Source organism: Oryctolagus cuniculus, chromosome 6 (genome assembly GCF_051225735.1).
Source record: "Oryctolagus cuniculus isolate XC-2025 breed Fujian yellow rabbit chromosome 6, ASM5122573v1, whole genome shotgun sequence".
NCBI lineage: Eukaryota > Metazoa > Chordata > Mammalia > Lagomorpha > Leporidae > Oryctolagus > Oryctolagus cuniculus.
Genome location: NC_142872.1, coordinates 82,282,665 through 82,302,368, shown reverse-complemented (window position 1 = coordinate 82,302,368; position 19,704 = coordinate 82,282,665). Strand labels below are relative to the sequence as shown.

At 43.3% G+C, this 19,704-nt stretch overlaps 1 long non-coding RNA gene across 1 annotated transcript; it reads right to left on the bottom strand.

The window, feature by feature from the left end:
• Positions 1-9,382: 9,382 nt before the first annotated feature.
• On the bottom strand, positions 9,383-15,600 carry LOC149126205 (uncharacterized). Its single transcript, XR_016235666.1, has 4 exons — positions 15,442-15,600; positions 13,744-13,898; positions 9,812-9,950; positions 9,383-9,592 (listed from the first exon to the last, which is right to left on the bottom strand). It is a non-coding gene; the product is annotated as an uncharacterized LOC149126205 (long non-coding RNA).
• Between the last annotated feature and the right edge of the window lie 4,104 nt (positions 15,601-19,704).

Here is a 19,704-nt window from a genome sequence, read left to right as displayed (position 1 = left end):
GAGGTTAATCCTTGTGAGCCAGGGACCAGGCTGAAGGAGTGAAATCCCAGCTATTGTAGACTGAAACTGAAAGGCTCCCTGCCTGCCTGTCCTCTTGTGCATTTCCTCAGGTTAAGAAGTAAGCATGCGAAGGTGCACCAAGTCTTTACTAAGTCAGAGCCTGCACATAGCATTGACGGGCTTAGCTGCTGCCATTTCTCAATCCCTCAGCTTCCTCCGGCTGGATCCTGGGCTCTCCACCACCTGCCCCAGTTCACACTGGTCTTTCACTAGCTGTGAGCATCGTCATGGTCACCAGGTAGGGGCTGTTTTCCTGGAGGCTGTGTCCCACAGGCAGAACTGTTGGCAGAACCCTTTCCTATTCGTTTTTACTATCTCGACTTTCTTCTACACATCGGTAAAACCTGAGTACTCAGAGAGTTACCCACAAGTCATTATATATCTGTCCAAACTCAGGGCACAATACCAAGAGTGAGGCATAATGTGAAACAGGGGCTTGAAGATGTTATGTGGGCTGACCAGCAGTAACAACTGCACCATTCTAGAGGGGAGTTAGGGGAGGAGCTGCTCACTGGCAGGAGGGTGTGTGGGAAATCTCTGTACTTTCTACTCAGTTTTGCTGGAAATCTAAAACTACTCAAAAAAAATCAAGCTTTTTAAAAAGTGATCCAGGGGCCGGTACTGTGGCACACAGCCGCCACCTGCAGTGCCGGCATCCCATATGATCACAGGTTCATGTCCCTGCTGCTTCACTTCTGATTCAGCTCCTTGCTCATGCACTTGGGAAAACAATGGAAGATGGCCCAAGTCCTTGAATCTCTGCACACACACAGAAGACCAGGAAGAGGCTCCTGACTCCTGAAAGGCTCCCTGTCTGCCTGTCCTCTTGTGCATTTCCTCGGGTTGTTTAAGAAGTAAGCATGTGAAGGTGCACCAAGTCCTTACTAAGTCAGAGCCTGCACATAGCATTGACGGGCTTAGCTGCTGCCATTTCTCAATCCCTCAGCTTCCTCCGGCTGGATCCTGGGCTCTCCACCTAGTTCAGCCCTAGCCATTGCAGCCGTCTGGGGAGTGTACCAGTGGATAGAAGATCTTTCTCTCTCTCTCTCTCTCTCTCTCTCTCTCTCTCTCTCTCCCTCCCTTTGCCTCTCTAACACTGGCTTAAATAAATAAATCTTTTTTAAAGTGATCCAAGGGGGTGGGTATTTTCCACAATAGTGAAGACACTGCTTGAGACAAACATCTGAGAGTACCTGGGTTCAAATCCCAGCTCTGCTCCCAAGTTTTGCTGCTGCCTACCATGGGAGGCAACAGGTGAAGGCTCAACTGGTTGGGTCCTTGCCACTCATATGAGAGATTTGGATTGAGTTCCTGGGCCTTTGCTATACCCTGACCCAGCGCTCCCTCCCCACTGTTGTGGGCATTTGGTGAGTGAACCAGCAAATGGAAAATATCTTTCTCTGTGTGTATGTTTGTGTGTGTGTATGTTTTCCTTTGCTGTTCACATATCCAAAAATGAAATAAAAGGTATGTAGAATGCAAGATTTTTTTAAAAGATTTATTTATCTGAAAGGTGAAATTCCAGAGAAAGGGAGAGAGAGAGACAGAGATAGAGGGATCTTCCATCTATTGGTTCACTGTCTAAATAGCTGCAACAGCCAGGGCTGGACCAGGCTGAAGCCAGGAGCCAGGAGGTTCTTCTGGGTCTCTCACATGGATGCAGGGGCACAAGTACCTAGGCCATTTTCTTCTGCCTTCCCAGGAGCGTTAGCAGGGAGCTGGACTAGAACTGGCCCTCATTTGGGATATTGGCACTGTACTCCATGGCTTTAACCCACCGCAGCACTGGGCCAGCCCCAGAATGCAAGCTTTGAACTACAAAGATTGATTCTTAGGAGAAGATAGAGAAGGAGTGTAAATCTTTGAATACTTATAATTATGGGAGCTTGTTTTGTCTTTTTTTACTGAAATGCACAGAACCATGTTCCCATAAATCCGCTCATTCAACCAAGCTATGAGGCCTACTGCATAATTATCTGATGGAGGAATGTTTTAGATGTAGGGAAGAGTGAGTGCAGTGCCTTGAAATGAGAACAGGGTGGATTTCTGGATGAGCAGCAAGACTTGTGAGGTCTCATGCAGGCTTAGCGTTCTATTCTCAAGGTGACAGAAAATGACTTGAGGCTGAGAGCAGATGAGTGACACAAAATGCTGACATGTTGAAGCTTCACTGTCTGCCACGTAGAGCAAGTTCCCCGTTCCCCCTCTCCTTATCCTCCTGAGGGAGGCCTGCGTTACATACCTGTCATTATTTTGCATCTATCAAGACATCTGTGCTCTCCTAAAAAAAATGTACAATTTGCAGCTTTATAACAAAATGCCATGAATAAATTATCTTTAACCATTTCTACACCAAAAATCAGAACTTACCACCCATTGCCTTAAGAATGAAAACAAACAAACAAAACAAAGCATGCAATTATATTATTGGCCAGGAGTGCCATGTCTCCACAGGGAGGCAGTGCAAACATCTCATCCTTAGAGGGAGCTTGGCAATGACATCTTCATATTCAGGCATGTTGTGAGCATACTCTTTGCCTCCTAGCTTTCCTTTATCAAGTACAACACATGCACGAGAGTTCAGCACATCCTGAGTGTGGATCTCATTGGATTGCTGCAAAGCAAACAGACTCATGAACCACCAAATAGAGATGTAGGGTAGTATCAGGACCTCAAAACTCCCATACATGCCCTTCTCCCCTGTAACTAGCTCTTCTCTCCCCTTACCTCCTTGTAATCGCTCTTGCGACACAAAAAAACATAGATCCATTTACCTATTTTGAAATTTTACATAAATGGAAACATAATTTTCTACCATCTATTTGGCTCTACATTTATTTGCAAGGCTTATCCATACTGTTGCTTCCAGACGTGGTTTATTATTTTATTGCCTTATTATATTCCCATTGTATGGAAATACTACAATTCCATTTCACTGTTAATGGGTGTTTGGATTATTTCTATGTTTTGGCTGCTGCAAATACAAGGGTGTTTCAAAAGCTTATGGAGGGGCTGGCGTCTTGGCATGGCAGGTAAAGCTACCACCTGTGATAATAGCATCCCATATGGGTGCTTGTTCATGTACTAGCTGCTCCACTTCTAATCCAGCTTCCCGCTAATGTACCTAGGAAAAGCAACAGAAGATGGCCCAAGTTTTAGACCCCTGTCATCCACATGGGAGACTCCTGGCTTTGGCTTGAGCAGTACACCAGCAAATGGAAGACCTTGCTCTCTCCTTCTCTCTCTCTCTATAACTCTTTCAAATAAATAAATAAATCTTTTTTTAAAAAAGAATTTGTACTAATTTGGACTCTCACCTATATATGTTTCACACATATTTCATGTGGTTGGTCTTTTTGTAGTTTTGGTATTCTGTTTTGTTTTGTTTTGTTTGTTAAGTTTCAAGCTTTTTATTCAGTGAGAAATGCATAGGAGAGTGAGGGCCCTATCTAAAAGAGAGAGAAATCTGGATTCATACCAAGTACCAATTGGTATTCTGTTTTGATTTACATTTCTCCAATTACTCATGAAACCAAGCATCAATTTGAATGCTTATCGACCATTTGAATATCCTTAGTTACACTTCTGCTTTTCAAATGTACTTCTCAGGGTGCACTTCTGAACTATTTTCTACTTAATAGTAACTTGCCTTATCTTCATGAGATACATCCATTTTTAATTAAGAATTCCCTCAAGAGCCATATTTTATCTCCTTACAATCTACACAAACTTTTCTATAAGCCTGACTACAGACTGGCTCTGCAACATTGCTGGCTCATCCTTCACTGCCTTGCAAGTTGCTGGGTTGCTTTGTGCTACCTCTTCCATCAGCTCTTTTTTTTTTTTTTTTTTAAAGATTTATTTATTTACTTGAAAGAGTTACACAGAAAGAGAAGGAGAGGCAGAGAAAAGTCTTCCACCCACTGGTTCACTCCCCAATTGGCAGCAATGGCCAGAGCTGTGCCATTCCAAAGTCAGGAGCCAGGAGCTTCTTCCAGGTCACTCACACAGGTGCAGGGGCCCAAGCACTTGGGCCATCTTCTACTGCTTTCCCAGGCCACAACAGAGAGCTGGATGGGAAGTGGAGGAGCCGGGACTTGAACCGGCACCCATATGGGATGCCAGCACTGCAGGCAGAGACTTTACCTGTTACACCACAGTGCTGGCCCCCCATCACCTCTTAAATTCAGACCATCTAGGGAGAGCACTGGCATTGAGCAGCCCTCGCCCACCTGGCCAGCTATAGCATGCTGAGTCTCCCTGCACACTCCCTGGGATTAGCGGTGCTTGGTCCTCTTAGGGTCTTCTTCAGCAAGGTGAGGGAAACAGTTTCAGGCAGAACTCAACAGGTTTTGGTAATGAAAACTAAGTATTTTCAAGGAGACACTTCAAGGCTAAGCAGCAATGAGGCTCCATCTTCCCTCAGCCCCTACACCTCCAGCCTCTTGCCAGTGTTGAATAATTTTAATCACTTAATTTTGCCCTGATATTTGGTAAAATATCTTATGTTCATTTTGTGTTAAGTCTTTGTGTATTAGAGAGTCTGAGCTTCATTTTATGTATGCTGAACATTCTGTTTTAAATTTCTTCTTTATCTTTTGGTTGTCTTTCACTGATGCATAGGGACCTTTTAATATAATGTACCAAATAATCCCTTCTTCTGTACTTATTACTGTGTTCTGTAACTAGGAAACTGAAGCTATTCATCTTTGTGTACCTCAAGCTTTTCTTCACTGGGTACATGTGTTGTCTCAAGCTTGAAGCCTCTTGGAAAAGCTTTGGAATTTTACTTTTCTAAAACTCCAGGAATCACATAATTGGGTTCTGCTTGGGAGTTACTCCAAATACAAAACAAGTCTAAATGTCTCCTAATGGAGACAACTTTAATGTTAAATCATCCTTTGTCTGATAAAGCACAAAAAAGGTAGAAACTTTTGAGAGTTGGAATCCCATGGCAACTCCTTTGTGCATAGTCTCATAAAATAAGCTGGCAGCCACTAACCCATGCCTGAAGTTATTGTCCAGCCATCTCCCCAAACTGTAGCATGGTCTAGTCATGGCTGCTATAGCAAATGGTAGGCATAGAACATTTCATCAAAGAAACACCAAGCTACAAGAGGAGGAGCAGGCAGATAGAGCCTGATATAATAACGCTTCTTGAAACTGTAGCCTACAATATCCCTGAAACAGCAGCAGATGAAGATTTGTCAAGTTGAGCATCTACTGTACCTGAATGTCTTCAGATTAGACAAAAACTGAATTTTGTGTGATTGACTACATACTGTCCAGGGTCTTTGTAGATATTCTAGCAAGGAGGGAATCTCACATAATTTGATGGCATCTATTTATATTTTTATGTTCATTTAGGTATGTTCTGATAGGGAGATTGTCACCACCAGAAAGGCAGCTTTTATTTTTGTACTTTCAGTATCCATCAGTTTCTTTTCTTTCCTTTTTCTTTTTCTTTTTTTTTTTTTTTTTTTTTTTTGACAGGCAGAGTGGACAGTGAGAGAGAGAGACAGAGAGAAAGGTCTTCCTTTGCCGTTGGTTCACCCTCCAATGGCAGCCGCGGCCAGCGCGCTGCGGCCAGCGCACCGCGCTGATCCGATGGCAGGAGCCAGGAGCCAGGTGCTTCTCCTGGTCTCCCATGGGGTGCAGGGCGCAAGCACCTGGGCCATCCTCCACTGCACTCCCTGGCCACAGCAGAGAGCTGGCCTGGAAGAGGGGCAACTGGGACAGAATCCGGCGCCCCAACCGGGACTAGAACCCGGTGTGCCAGCGCCGCTAGGCGGAGGATTAGCCTAGTGAGCCGCGGCGCTGGCTTTTCTTTCCTTTTTCTAAGATTTATTTATATGAAAGGCAGAGAAAGAAAGAGAGAGAGAGGATCTTCCAACTGTTGGTTCATTCCCCAAATGACCACAATAGCCAGTGCTAGGCCAAGCTGAAGTCAGGAGCCAGGAACTCCATCCACGTTCCCATGTGGGTTGCAGACACCGGAGTATTAGGGTCATCTGCTGTTGCCTTCCCAGGTGCATTAGGAGGAAGCGGAATCAGAAGGGTAGCAGCTAGAATTGGACCCAGCACTTCTGTGTGGGAAGAGAGCATCAGGTTGGAAATTCACCCACGGCATCACAACACTGGTCCCTGATCAGAATTTAAAAGTCACTAAAATGAAACATTTCACTTCACATTAGTGAAGCATGACAAATCAATTACACTAGAAAGCTAGTTACTGATTTCCCCTCTTATTCATGACAGCCAAAGGCCTACTTCAACATGCCTTCTTGCTTAGGTTCCCCTGTCTGGCTAGGTTTCTTTAATATAGCTTTCATAGAAAATTCTTTTTTGCTTGGTGGTTTGTTGTTTTACCATCCCAGCACTTATTTCATTTTATAACTATTTGTTAATTGGTGCAATTAATTTCTGCCTTAACAAGTAGAGCACCCTAGGAAAGTGGGAACCGTATCCCTTTTGCTTGCCTTAGGCATTCAGTAAATATCATTATGAGTCTGTGTTCACATTCAAACTAATAACATGCAAAATGTAAACAATATTTAAAGCACTTTAATTTAAAAGACATAATTATGTAATAAGTAATGAACCTATCTGCAACTAAGCACCACACTGGGTAGGAGCTGAACTGTTAAGCTCCTGGGTTCTGGGTCAAAAGTCTGGTGGAGGCAGCTCCATCACTTCTTCATGGCACCTGGAGCCAAGGAGAAAGGAAAACAGCCTGACCCACTGCCAATGACCTCAAATAGGGGTAGATCTCTCCCCATCTACTAACAGAGGCTCCTGTACTGCTAGATGCTTGGGGTGCTTGGAGGAAGAAGATGCAGTCAAGGAAGCAGGACCTGAGCAAAGTCACACACCAGCATAGCCTTTGGATTTGCAATATTGTTGGCATCATTATGGGAAAGTGGCCCCAAATTTCCAATATAACATCTGTTTCTGAACCAAAAGAAAGATCAGAATGGGAAAGAGAAGAAAAACAAATATTCCTGCTTGATGTAACACTATAAAATTCTATAGTACATACAGAAAACAATATTAACAAAGAGAATGCAACAATGACTTCACTCGTGATGAAATGAAAATTTGAAAACAACCTGAAACGAAAGTTTAAAATAACATCTTTAACAAGATAAAGATAGAAAGACCACCCAAGAACAGTGAGAAATCATGAAATTAAAATATGTCAGCAATCTATGAAGTACATAGTCAAGGCGAGGGGTGAGCTAATTAAGCAGGAGAAATTCTAGACTGCACACAGTTAAAGTTTGCAGTCATTAGTAAGAAGTTCATGATGAGGAATTAATCCAAACCAAAATGAAGACCCTTGGGGCTGGCTCAGTGGCATAGCAGGTGTATAGCCACCACCTGCAGTCTCTGCATCCCATACGGGTGCCAGTTTGAGACTCGACTGCTCCACTTCTGATCCAGCTCTCTGCTATGGCCTGGGAAAGCAGTAGAAGATGTCCCAACTCCTTGGGCCTCTGCACCTATGTGGGAAATCCGTAAGAAGCTCCTGGCTCCTGGTTTATGGATATGCGCAGCTCTGGCTATTGTGGCCATCTGGGGAATGATCCAGAGGATAGAAGACCTCTCTCTCTCTTCTCTCTCTTTTTCTCACTGTCTGCCTCTCTGTAACTCTGCCTTTCAAATAAATAAATGAATATTTAAAAAATAAATAAAGTGTAGATAAATATGGAACAACATGGGAATTTCAATGTTTACATGAAAGATATTTGCTTAGGAACTAGAATTAAGAAAGCAATCAGAATGTGGAGGAACCTTGAGGGAGACTACTTATTAATAGGGACAAACATCTCACTCGGTGTTTGTCAGAGCCTATAGCATTTCCTTAGCTGCTTTTGGCATCATTTCAACTGTTTTTCCATTGAAGTCCATCAGCTGATCACCTTTGCAATCCAGCCATGCATGCCTTCAGCAGAATTCAAGCCATGCAGTGGTCCCCAACAGGGTGGGGTAAGCCATACCACATTGGAGTGTGGGTTCCAGTCCTAACTACTCTGCTTCTGATCCAGCTTCCTGTTAATGAACCTGGAAGGGTAGTGGATGATGGCCTCAGTATCTGAGTCCCTGCCTCCCATGTGGGGGACCCAGATGCTGTTCTTGGTTCCTAGTTTTGGCCTGGCCCAGTCCCAGCTGTTGTGGGTATTTGGAAAATGAACCAACAGTTGTAAGATCTTTCTTTCTCTTTCTCCCCTTGCTCTCCTCTGTCTCCGTGCATTTCAAATAAGTAAGTAAAAAATCTTTTTTTTTTAAAAGAAAAGGCAATAGAGGAAGGGAAGGATGTAGAGAGTGACTAGTGATTCAAGCTAACATCCTATATCCTCCAAAACTAGCATTAAAAGCATGTAAAATGAAAATTGTGAATAATGCAAATATTAAGAACTTTTATCAGTCTTTCTGGAAGATACGCTAAAAAATTAAATACAATTCTTTTAGAAGTTATCTCTTTTGTATTCCAGAAATTTTTTTTTTTTGACAGGCAGAGTTAGACAGTGAGAGAGAGAGACAGAGAGAAAGGTCTTCCTTTTTCCATTGGTTCACCCAAGTGGCTGCTATGCCCGGTGCGCTGCGTCGATCCGAAGCCAGGAGCCAGGTGCTTCTCCTGGTCTCCCATGCGGGTGCAGGGCCCAAGGACTTGGGCCATCCTCCACTGCACTCCCGGGCCACAGCAGAGAGCTGGCCTGGAAGAGGAGCAACCAGGACAGAATCCGGCACCCCAACCGGGACTTGAACCTGGGGTGCCAGCGCCGCAGGTGAAGGATTAGCCAAGTGAGCCGCGACTCCGGCCCAGAAATGTTAATATTAGTTAGCACTGACTGTATAAAAAGTTAAGTTTCATATGTTTTTATATCAAAATAAAAATTTTTGACAAAAATAAGAAGGGAGAAAAGAAGTAGAACATTCACTGGGTGACAGCAAAATTGTTTCCTAAAAGAGCAAGCATGGAAAACATGACAGTACTCATTCTTTTTATGAGGCTGGTAAAGTTTTTAACACTGTTAGTGTATTGCTGCAATGCAATAAACTGCATCTATTTAAGGGGGACATTTGGGTTTGATGGGTTTTGACGTATCTACACAACTGTGAAGCTGCACAGAACCAGCACGATACATGTAACCGTACTCGAAAAGGATGGGATCCATGCTTTCCTTTCCTTTCCAAGCTTATCTCCCCCTGCCCACTGTTTGTTTCGATCTCCAGATGTTTGGGTTTTTTTTTTTCCCCCTATAATTTAACAAAAATGGAGTCATTCAGAATATACTCTTTGCTATCGAGCATGTTTAACTGAGCATACTTGTTAGGAGACCCATCAATGATGAACTGGATCTACAGTTCATTCCTTTTTATGGGTGGGCCACAGATTGTTCCTCCATTCACCTGCTGATGAACTTTTTTTATTGCTTTCAGTGTAGAGCTCTTGCAAATAAAGCTGTCATGGACACTTCTATAGAAGTCTTTGTATGGACACAGGCCTTCATTTCTCTTTGATAAATACCTAGGGAAGAAATGTCAGAAGGTTATAGCAGATGTATGTTTGACATTTTAAGAAATGCTTTTTGCAAACTCACCCAAATTGGTTATAGTATTTTACTTTTTTAAAATTGCATTTCTCTTTTTATAATTTAATTTTTTTTTGTTTGAGAGGCATAGAAACAGGCAAATAGACAGAGAGAATTCCCATCTGCTGATTCAATCCACAAATGCATGCAACAACCTGGGCTGGAATAGGCCAAAGTCAGGAGCCAGCATCTCATTCCATGTCTTCTACATGGGTGCTGGGTACCCAATACGTGCGCCATCATCAACTGCCTCCCAGGTCTGTGTTACCAAGAAGCTGAAGTCAGGAGCTGAAGCTGGAATTGAAACCAAGGTACTCTGATAAGAGATGTGGATTTCTTAATGAGTCTTAACCACTAGGCCAAATGTAAACCCCGTATTTTACATTATTTAGTTCTAGTAGTTTATTTGTGTATTTATTTTTTTTTATGTTAGCTATACAATTTTCGTAGCTCTACTTGCTAGAGGAAGTTCTCTTCAGTTCTTACTTTGTCAAAGTTTTTCAGAGAAATGGGTGCATTATTTGTAAAAATTTGGGGGCCTGGTACTGTGGTGTAGTAGGCTAGGGCTTTGCCAGAGCCAGCCTCTCTGCTTATGGCCTGGGAAAGCAGCAGAAGATGTCCCAAGTGCTTGGGCTCCTGCACCCACATGGGAGATTCAGAAGAAGCTCCTGGCTTCAGATTGGCCCAGCTCCGGATTGGGATTGTTGGAAGTTGGAAGATTTCTCTGTCTCTCCTCTCTCTGTCTATAACTCTATCTCTCAAATAAATAAATAAATCTTTTAAAAAAGGATGGATAAACTTTAAAAATGTTTTGACTTAGTCTATTGAGATTACAATACAGTGTGTCCTTTAGTCTGCTAATGTGGCAAATTACATTGATTTTTCTCATATTAAACTGTTTTCATATTCGTGGAATAAAATGCACTAAGCCATGATGTATTATGTGCTTTACATATCGGTGGATTCAATTTACTCAGAGTAAAGTGTTGAATCTCTGGCTCTAATTGCATATCATCTATTTCTCCTGAGTTTCAAATTTTATATATTTTTTGTATATGTATATTTTTAAAGTTCTGTTAATAGGTATATAAGCATTTAGGATTGCAGTATTCTTTTGATTAACTGAGCCTCTCATTATCATGTGATGATCCTTTTCATTCTCTGCTCTGACATTCACTTTGTCTAATTATAATAGACACTATAGCTTTTTAAAAATTACCATTAAAATACAATTCTTTCCATCTTTTACTTTGTTCTTTCTGAGTCTTTCAAAGTGAGTTTATGTCATCTTAAAGTTAGTAGACTAAGGGTCTTGATTTTCTTTATCCAGTGTGATGATCCCTGTCACTTAACTAAGATGTCTAGACCATTACATTTATGTAATTATTCATATTGATAAGTTTATATTTTCCATGGGAATATGTTGCCCCATTTATTTCTTTTTTCTCTTTTTTCTATTTACTATTTTTTATTAAATGGGCATTTTTATTTTTTCTTTTTTATTTCTATTGTTGGTTTATTAGTTAATCTTTATTTTTTAAAGTTTGCTTTAAGTTTTATAGACTATATTAACTGGTGATAATCTACCCTCAAATAACATTCACTTCATGAATAGCATAAGAACCTTAAAACAATATGCTTTCAGGGCTGGCACTGTAGTGCAGCAGGTTAAAGCCCTGGTCTTTAGTGCTGGCTTCCCATATGGGCACTGATTCCAGTCCCAGCTGCTCCACTTCCAATCAAGCTCCCTGCTGATATGCCTGCGAACTCAGCAAAGGATAGCCCAAGTGCTTAGTTTCCTGCCCCCACGTGAGAGACCAGAAGAAGCTTCTGCCTCCTGACTTAAACCTAGCCCAGTTATGGCCATTGTGGCCATTTGAGGAGTGAACCAGTGGATGGAAGACCTCTCTCTGTGTGTCTCTACCTCATTCTGTAGCTCTGCCTTTCAAATAAATAAAAGTAAAATCTTTAAAAATATATACTTTCATTACCTCTCCTATTTTTCATGTTATTATTGTCATACATTTTACTTTTACATTTTATTAAGATTTGTTTAGATTTGTTTAGTTGTGTTTTTTTTTTGTTTTTTTTTTGTTTGTTTGTTTGTTTTTGCAAGTTAGATTTACAGAGAGAGAAAGATATCTTCTATCTGCTGGTTGACTCCCCAGATGGCCACAACAGCCAGGGCGGGGCAAAGCTGAAGCCAGGAGTTTCATCTGAGTCTCTCATATGCATGGCAGGAGTACAAACACTTGAGCCATCTTCTGCTTTTCTTAAGCCATTAGCAGGAAGCTGGATCAGAAGCGGAGGACTGGGACTTGAACCAGCACTCATATGGGACACTGGCTTCGCAGGCAGTAGCATTACCTGCTACGCCATAATGCTGGGCCCCTATATATGGGGCCACAATACTCAGTTTATTGTGGTTGGAGTATGTTGAGCTCCTTTAATCTGTAGGTTTATGGTTTTCTCCAGATTTGGATAATTTTTGGCCATTACATCTTCAGACATTCCTTCTTCCTTTAGAAACTAGTATTTATATATATTTATCTGCTTAAAGATCTGTGAATTTTTTTCAGGGCTTGATCTCTGTGTCAAACACTGGTGAGCACTTTACAAATATTACCCCAGTTGTCTCTTATAGCAAACATTTAAGTTAGGCATTATCATCACCCCTTTTACAGCATTAAAGGTTAGGTTGTCTACTCAAGACTATATAGTTACTAGAATACCAATGTTGTAACCTAGGAAATCCACTTCCACAACTTAAAATTTTCTTACCAATTGCAAAAGAGTTCTGGAAACTAAACACCATTCTTTTTTCATTCCTTGTCACTCAACACATCTCAGAGGTGAAACCTGGCCACCATTCATAAGCATGCTTTCCAAGTCCAAGTTCTTTTAACATAGTCAAGGCGTCTAACACTATGTGGCATCAAGTATGAGCTCCAAGCATCCCCTAGTTCCCAAATTAGGGTTCACTCCATGTCCCAGGAAAAGTTGAAAGAGCAGCTGCAGCTTAGCTCAGTCTGTGAACAACTCCACTAATTCAACCCTACATCTTTCATCTCTCTTTCATTAAAACTAGAAACTCAGCATTAAAATATACGGAGCTTATGCCATACAGTAAATCATTTCTTAAGAGATGTTTTTACATCGGTACAACTTTGGAAGCTCAGAAACAAGTGCGCATGCAGAGCAAGAAAATGTGATCAGTGCCAAAATGCTCTCTGAATGTACAGAAAACAGTAAAACACAACCCACAGCATCTGACAAATAAAGACTCCTTGACATAATAGCTGCATCAAAAATAATGCTTCCAAAAGCATGGGCCTAAGAAGGCAAGATTTTAAAATGTTTCATATATTTAAATTAAATTTAAATTGTATTTAATTAAATTTAAAAAATATATATTTATATATATAATTTAATATGTATATATTTCATCAAGATGAAAAAGTTGGTGATTCCAGACTTCAGTGTTCTCAGATACACCCCGCCCAGGTCTCCCTTCTCATCCAATTGGGAAGAGACAGAATGAAACCATGTAACACAAGGAAGGCAGGAGAGCCATCAACCAAGGACAGGGTGTGAGAATTGACAACTGAGAATTCTAATCAAATCAGAGTGACAGATTGAAGAGTATTCATCAACTCAGAGACAAGCTAGTTATGCCTAATCATTTATTTCATAGTTATTAGGCATTTTTGTAGGTTGTGTTTACTTGAGAAAATATTTAAAGTGAAAGCATTAAGTCACAAAATCAACATCAAGCTTTCTCAACAGATGTTGGAGTAGATGGGTAGATCAGAAGTTGAGGACTGAGGCAGAGCAAAGTGTACCAAGAGTTTAGAGACCATCATTTTGAAACATCAAGCTTCACCTGAACTGATAGCAGGCCTATAGGCTTGTGGGCAACTGTTGGATAAATAGCCTCTGGACTAGATATTTCCATTTGCAATAATGTGAATGTGATTTGTCCCCTCCAAAACTATGTTGAAATTAAATTCCCATTATGAGATATTAAGAGGAAGGACTGGGGCAGCATTGAGGTGCAGTAGGTTAAGCTGATTCTTGGGACACTCACATTCCATGCGAAGGCCAGCTCGAGTCCCAGACACTCTGCTTTCCATCAGACTTCCTGCTGATGTTCCTGGGAGGCATATATTTGGGTTCCTGCCATCCATGCAAGAGATCTGGATGGAGTTCCTGGATCCTGGCTTCAGCCTGGCCCAGACCTGGCTGTTGTAGGCATTTGGAAAATGAAGCAGTGAATAGAAGAGCTCGCTCTCTCTCTCTCTCTCTCTCTCTCTCTAGCTCTCTCTCTCTGTGCTCCCCCACCCACTATGTCACTTTGCCTGTCAAATAAGCAATAAATCTTTCCTTAAAGCAATGGTTGGTTTAAGGCCATGTGGCATAGCTGGCAAAGCCGCCATTAGCACACCAGCATCCCACATGGGTTCTGTTCATGTCCTGGCTGCTCCTATCCAGCTCCCTGCTAATGGCCTGGGAAAAGCAGCGGAGGATGGCCCAGGTACTTGGGCTCCTACCACACACACGTGAGACCTGGATGAAGTTCCTGGCCCCTGGCTTCTGCCAGGCTCAGCAATGTCCATTGCAGACATTTGGGGAGTGTAACAGCAGATGGAAGACTTTCTCTCTCTCTATCTCTCTCTCTCTCTCTAACGCTGACTTTCAAAAAATGAGTAAATCTTTATAAAAAAAAAAAAAAGGTTGAACAAAGTATGACTTTTAAGAAGTGATTGGGGTTCTGCCTTAGTGATTTAATTAATCCAATCACACAAGTAACAGATTACTAGGTTAATGGATTATGGTGAGAGTGAGTGTGCCACAAAAGCCAGTCTGGGTAGTCTCTTACACACTCCTTGTCTCTCATCATGTGATAACCTGCCCCACTTCAGTACTCTGCCAGCAAGAAGGCCATCACCAGATGTGGGCCTTAGACCTTGGACTGGAACTGTGAGCCAAAGTAAACTTCTTTCCTTTATAACTTTCCCAGTCTGTGGTATTGTATTATTAGCAATGGAAAATGGACTAAGCCACCACTGCCCCCTCCAGTTGGCACCCCATCCTCTTCAATTGGTTCTGGGTCCCCTCATGCTACTCACATGGATTATACGAATGGGCTGCATTGCTTTCTGGTGCCCAGCTGGGTTTGACCAAGCAGAAACACCAGGAGGTCAGGTGGTGTGTGGCAGATTATTTATGCCTCTAGCTTCCACCCTGCAGGGTACTGCTAGCTAACTGGGCCCTTGGAATCAAGGTCCCAAATTGCAGAAGTCAGCCTTCTCCATGCTTCCTCTCTGCCTTCACTTTTGTTAATGATCTCTGCCTCTGCTCTCTGGGACCAAAGGGTGCAAGGTTGCCTGCCTTCATCGATCACTGGATACCACATTCTCCCGTGTATTTTGAATTTTACTAACAGCATGCCTACATCATTAAAACTGTAGCACCATTGTTAAAATTGTTCTATTCTATTATTAGCTAGCATTGATCTCCTACTGTGCCTAACTTAGAAATCAAACTATATTATAGATCTGTACATACAGAAGATGATAGATAGATGATAGATAGATAGATAGATAGATAGATAGATAGATGACAGACATAGTACTCTTTACCTCCCATGGTTTTTTAGCATCCACTGGGGATCTTACAACATATTCCCTGCAGATACTCTTTATCTGAGTAAGTTTTTCAGATGTGGTATGGTGGAGAGGGTACAAGACTGTGAGGGAGAGGATGTGGTCAAGTTTTGGCTCACCTATGTAATTTATGAATGAACTTCCATCCATTTCTTAGGTTCCTTATCAGTCAGTTAGGGAGGAGGCAGCAATCAATCTCACTTGGGATGTTATTGAAATCCATGTCTTTATTTTAATTTCACAAGCTCTTGAAGCCTGAGCTGGTTACATGGTGTGCTCTGCATAAAACAGGATATCACATAAACGTGAAGCCTAGGCTTCTGATAAGAGAGAAACCCCTTTGCAAATTGTGTTAAAGTGGATCAAATCTACATTTCTATTTTTAACTAAAAATGCTTCTTGAAATGAGTTCCAGTTTTGTTTAGTGCTCTTTTACCACCACTATAGTCTAACTAGCTCAAGAAAAGCAAACTACACTTGGTCCAGTTAACCTTGTACATATACATTGTGAAAATTTCAAAAATGACTTGTGCAATTAGAATATTTCACAACAAAGATATTAAACATCCTATCTAATATTCTATGTCACTTTATTATAAAATATGGTTTCTTTTTGTCCACCTGAATGCACTTTAAAGACTGATGTCAAAATTCTGGCTGTAAACCAAGTAACTTCTAAAAATCCACTGTAAAATAGATCTACCCTACCACCCAGAAAAAGAAATCAATATATGAGGTACCTGCACAGGTCTCAGCAAAACAGGTATTTAAAAAATATTTGTTGACTATAAAAAAAAGCTTAAAAATTAGCTGAGCAGACAATTCAGATATCTACATCTATATGTCTATATTTAAAGTTAATTATCGGGGCTGGTGCTGTGGTGCAACAGATTAATCTTCCACCTGTGGCACCAGCATCCCTATGGGCACCGCTTCTAGTCCCAGCTACTCCTCTGCTCATACAGCTCTGTGCTATGGCCTGGGAAAGAGTAGAAGATGGCCCAAGTGCTTGGGCTCCTGCACCTACATAGAAGACCCAGAAGAAGTTCCTGGCTCACAGCTTCGGATCTGCACAGCTCCGGCTCCAGCCGCTACAGCCCTCTGGGAAGTGAACCAGCAGATAGAAGACCTTTCTCTCTGCCTCTCCCTCTCACTATCTGTAACTCTACCTCTCAAATAAATAAATACAAATCTAAAAAAATAAAGTTAATTATCAGTAGAAGGGCAAATGAGCATGTCAAACAATAATTCAGAACAAGAGGTGTCACTGTGCACTGAAATGGAGCTGTGATGGGACAAATGTCCCACTCACCCCAGGACATGGTATATGGGCAAAGTAGGAGGAAAAGAGGGGAATGTAGACTTGTCCTCATTATAACTGCCTCTTACATATGTTTGGTCATAGAAGATGACCCAAAGTTCTGGGGAACAAATACACTCCTTACAGGACACATCACCTGTACAGCAAGCACCACAAATTAATATTTTTAAAATAAAGCTAGTAGTCATGTCATTATCAAAATTAAAGTGTATATTCTGGATTTAAAATACGACTTCTTAAAATAATTTTGTTAAAGATTTATTTGAAAGTGAGAGTTGCAGAGAGGGAGAGGTAGAAGCAAAGAGAGCGAGTGGTCTTCCATCTGCTGGTTCATTCTCCAAATGGCCACAATGGCCAAGGCTGCACCAGGTCAAAGCCAGGAGACAAGAGCGTCATCCGAGTATTCTATATGGGTGCAGGGGCCCAAGGACTTGGGTCATCTTCTGCCTCTTTCCTAGGAGAAATAGCAGGGAGCTGGGTTGGAAGTGGAAGAGCCAGGACTTGAACCAGCACCAATATAGAATGCTGGCACTGTAGATGGTTGCTTAACCTGCTATGTCACAATGATGACCCCTAAATATAATTTTTAAATCCACAGTTTTGGTAACTTTCCTGTGGTGTTTCTCCATTTGTAGATACAATAGGTGGACAGGACACCTGCCTCTCTTGTCGCCAAATTGTCAAGTGATGTTGTCAATCATTGATTATAGAAGAAAAGAGGTCATCCCATGTGGGGAGCAACTCGGACTAGACTAAGTTACTGGAATTAAGACTTATTCTATGCATCTGCTCTCCCACAATATGGCGCTGGGAGAGGAGAAAACAGCTTCTACCCAGCTGCCTCCAGTTCAACCAATAAACAGCAGGACCTGCTCCTGATTGGAGGAGAGCAGCGTACTCGGCGTGTGGGCAGCCGAGTTAGGATTGGCGGAGGAGGACTATAAAGGAGGAGAGAGACGGCATGCACCAGGAACATCTAAGGGGAACATCTAGCTGAAGGAACACCTGTGCAGCCCCCGAGAGAGCCGGCCGGCGGTGTGCTGCTCCCCTGCGGAAGTGGGGAATGTGGCAGGGGGAACCGCCCTTCCACGGAGGTGGAAGGGACAGTAGCCAACCCGGGAAGAACCAGCAGCAAACCCGGGGAGGGCCGAGCAGACGAAAGAACAGCGCAGGGTCCTATGTCGTTCCTCCACGAAGACGGGGAGCGACATAATGGTGCCGTGACTCGGATAGGAAACCTAGGAGGGAAGAAACGGGAAGAAGTGGAAAAATATCGGAGAGAGAGACTAGCAAACAGCCTAGGGAAAGCCGGACGAGAAAGGTGCTGGAAGAAGCTATTGAAAGCCTAGGCATAGACTCGGATACGGAATGTGGGAAAGAAGTTAGGATTTAAAGTGAAAGCAAGAAGAAACTTGGACTCAGATACGGACTACAGGTTGAAAGTGAAAGTGAAACCTATAAGAAACTTAGACTTGGATACGGACTGTGGGGAGAGGCCAGGAGAAATGAGGGAGGAATATTGTTGGAAGAAAACTTAGGGAAACATACCGGGTAGAGAAAAATGTTAGGGAGGATGAAGCCGCGAGTGCAAGCCAAGGCTGAAACGTAAGCCACCTTGGAATTCTTCAAGTCACCCCGGGGAGCAAGAGGTGAAGATCTGGAACCAGACGCAGAGACGTGGGCCGCCAGGTTGGAATTCGCCAGGTTAGTCCGGGGAACTTGGACTGAATGCCGGTGGTGGCGGAAACATTCGCGGAAGCCGCCGCGTGCAGAGAGAGCACGGGGCGTGAATAGATAGGGAACGCGGGGCTGGCGCGAGGCCGTGGTGCGGGCGCGAAGTGCGTGGAGACCGCGGAGTGTGCGCGCGAAGCCGAGCCGTGCAGATGAGAGAAGCGCGGGCTGAAGCGGCGCAAAGCCGGGAAGCTGCCGCGGGGCGAGGTGCCGAGAAGCAGCCTCAGGCGGGCGCCGGGAAACCGCAGGGATAAGAGAAGCCGCGGGAAGTTTAGAAGTAAAATGAGAGAAATAGGAATGCTGGTAGATAGAAGTAAAATAGGAGAAATAGGAATGCCCGGAGATAGAGAAATAGAGAAAGGCCTCCCCACAACACAGCAATGAGAGAGCTTGGATTCGGTCTGCCTGATTAGGGCGATAAGCACCAGCAGGCGGCTCGACCAGAGTATGAGCTGCAGGTCACCGAAGATAGGCACGAATCAACACCAATAAGCCTCCCCACAATATGGCAATGAGAAGGCTTGGATTCGGTTTGCCTGATAGGGCTTGTAAGCACCTGCAGGCAGAGCAGAGCATGCGCTGCAGGGCACCGAACACAGGCACGCATCAGCGCCTAAAAACCTCCTCACAACATGGCGAAGAGAGAACCCGGATTCGGTTTGCCTGATTGATAGGACTTGTAAGAACCTGTGGGCAACTCTAGCAAGCAGAGCAGAGTGTGTGCCATGGGGCACCGAAGACAGGCGCGTATCAACGCCAAAAAATAAAAAGAAAGGGGGATCTGTGGGGAGCAACTCGGACTAGACTAAGTTACTGGAATTAAGACTTATTCTATGCATCTGCTCTCCCACAATATGGCGCTGGGAGAGGAGAAAACAGCTTCTACCCAGCTGCCTCCAGTTCAACCAATAAACAGCAGGACCTGCTCCTGATTGGAGGAGAGCAGCGTACTCGGCGTGTGGGCAGCCGAGTTAGGATTGGCGGAGGAGGACTATAAAGGAGGAGAGAGACGGCATGCACCAGGAACATCTAAGGGGAACATCTAGCTGAAGGAACACCTGTGCAGCCCCCGAGAGAGCCAGCCGGCAGTGTGCTGCTCCCCCGCGGAAGTGGGGAATGTGGCAGGGGGAACCGCCCTTCCACGGAGGTGGAAGGGACAGTAGCCAACCCGGGAAGAACCAGCAGCAAACCCGGGGAGGGCCGAGCAGACGAAAGAACAGCGCAGGGTCCTGTGTCGTTCCTCCACGAAGACGGGGAGCGACATAATGGTGCCGTGACTCGGATATGAAGCCTAGGCAGGGTCTAGTGTCGTTCCTCCACGAAGAGGGGG